Consider the following 2608-nt stretch of genomic DNA (forward strand, 5'->3'; position numbering starts at 1 on the left):
GGCCGTCCGAGGCCCGTGCGCCTCGGGCGGCCCCCCCTTCCCGAGAGACGGAGGACGGTGGTCCGCGACGGCGCGAGGCGTCCAACTTGTGTTCCCCCACGGCGGCTTCCCGGTCGATCCCGCCCGCCGGTAGCCTAGGCTTTTCCCCGCTCCGCCTGTCCAGGCCGCGGGGCCGACAGGCTGTCTGCCCGGGTAGACCCCGCTCTCCGAGCGGCCGGGCGCCACGTTCAAGAGGTGTACGAAGCCACCTTTGGGGGGGCTGCGGTGCCCCCCGCCCCGAGAGTGCCTCCCAGGCCGAGGGAGCCCGGCGGTCGAGTGTCGTAGGAAAGCGCGTGCCACGGCTGTGTCGGTCACAGGGGCCAGAGGTAGTTTGGGCAACGGCTTAGATCCGTATGAAGCTCATCCTTTCCGGCCTGTTCTGGCGGCGGCTAGGCGCGCGCGCGCGAATGGCACGACGCCCCTGGTTCCAGCGAGGCGACGGCGCCCCGCACCCCACTCTCTGGGCCGAGCAGAGCCCCCGAGCGCAAGGTTCCCCGCTCCGCCTGTCCAGGCCGCGGGGCCAGCAGGCTGTCTGCCCGGGTAGACCCCGCTCTCCGAGCGGCCGGGCCCCAACGTTCAAGAGGTGTACGAAGCCACCTTGAGGTGGAGCCCTTCCACCCCTGGCCGTCCGAGGCCCGCCGGTAGCCTTGGCTTGTCCCCACTCCGCCTGTCCAGGCCGCGGGGCCGACAGGCTGTCTGCCCGGGTAGACCCCGCTCTCCGAGCGGCCGGGCCCCAACGTTCAAGAGGTGTACGAAGCCACCTTTGGGGGGGCTGCGGTGCCCCCCGCCCCGAGAGTGCCTCCCAGGCCGAGGGGAGCCAGGCGGTCGAGTGTCGTAGGAAAGCGCGTGCGCGGCTGTGTCGGTCACACGAGCCAGAGTTAGTTTGGGCAACGGCTTAGATCCGTATGCAGCTCAACCTTTCCGGCCTGTCCTGGCGGCGGCTAGGCGCGTGCGAACGTCACAACGCCCCTGGTTCCAGCGAGGCGACGGCGCCCCGCACCCAACTCTCCGGGCCGAGCAGAGCCCCCGAGCGCAAGAGCACCCGCTCCGCCTGCCCAGGCCGCGGGGCCGACAGGCTGTCTGCCCGGGTAGACCCCGCTCTCCGAGCGGCCGGGCGCCACGTTCAAGAGGTGTACGAAGCCACCTAAAGGGGGCTGCGGTGGCCCCCTGCCCCGAGAGTGCCTCCCAGGCCGAGGGAGCCCGGCGGTCGAGTGTCGTAGGAAAGCGCGCGCGCGGCTGTGTCACACGGGCCAGAGTTAGTTTGGGCAACGGCTTAGATCCGTATGCAGCTCAACCTTTCCGGCCTGTTCTGGCGGCGGCTAGGCGCGCGCGCACGTCACGACGCCCCTGGTTCCAGCGAGGCGACGGCGCCCCGCCACCCCACTCTCCGGGCCGAGCAGAGCGTCCGCTCTCGCTCCTTGGAGCAGAGCCCCCCGAGCGCAAGAGTCCCCGCTCCCGCCTGTCCAGGCCGCGGGGGCCGACAGGCTGTCTGCCCGGGTAGACACCGCTCTCCGAGCGGCCGGGCCGCAACGTTCAAGAGGTGTACGAAGCCACCTTGGGGGGGCTGCGGAGCCCCCCCTCCCCATGAGAGCGCCTCACAGGCTTTGCTGATAACCCCGTCCTAGCTGCCTGCGCGGGCAGGCGGGACCCCCAGGAGGCCGCGCATAGCCCGCGGCAGCCACCGCTGAAGTCCACAGCAGTTGGCAGATAGGAGTCTTGGAGAAAAAAACGACAAAGTGCAAACGCTCCAGGCGCCGACCAGGGGTGCGTACCTGGCTGGCCGGGCCGGCGGGAGCTGCGGCTGCTGGAGTTGCACCGAGTGTCGATGCATGTCGTGAGAACCGGTATGAGGTTGAACCTGGGCCCTCGGGGCCGAGGCGCGGTTCCAGGGAGACGGAAGGAGCGGGCGTGTTTCCCCTGATAGCGCCGACGACGGTAAAATAAGGCCTCGCAAAACGTCAGGACGAACACCTTTTTTGCATATAAGGGAACGAGCGGTGTGCGGTCTCTGACCAAGTGAGTATTTCTCAAACTCGAAGCACCCGCGGCGGCCTCCCCTCTGCCGCCACCCCGCACCCTCCTGGGGCAGAGCCACCGAGAGCAAGAGTCCCCCCCGCACTCCGCCTGCGCAGGCCGCGGGGCCAGCAGGCTGGCCGGCTTGCCCGCCCGGGCGACCCCCCTCCGAGATGCCGGGCCGAGGCCTTCCGCGCCGCCATCCCACGCGAGAGAGTGGGTCGACGTGAGAGCCGACGCGGCCAGGGGACCCTCGCCGCGCCCCTGTCCGGGGCAGGACCTCAAGGGCCGAGCACCCCTACCGAGCCCCGGACGAACTCCGGCGAGCAGGTCCACACGCCGGCGTACGGCTCTCGGCGACGGGGAAGGGGACGCGCGGGCGCCCCTCCCGTCCCCCGAGCCAGAGTCCCGCCCTTGGCCCCCTCCGCGGGGTCACAAGGACGGGCGACCCCCTTCGGTCTACCCTCCCGCCGGGAGGTTGGCTTCGCGCAGACGGTCCGAGGCGGAAGAAGGCGAGCGACCCTGCCGCCGCGACACCTCGCGGAGCCCCCTGCGG

The sequence above is a fragment of the Eleutherodactylus coqui genome, unplaced genomic scaffold (genome assembly GCF_035609145.1).
Source record: "Eleutherodactylus coqui strain aEleCoq1 unplaced genomic scaffold, aEleCoq1.hap1 HAP1_SCAFFOLD_383, whole genome shotgun sequence".
NCBI lineage: Eukaryota > Metazoa > Chordata > Amphibia > Anura > Eleutherodactylidae > Eleutherodactylus > Eleutherodactylus coqui.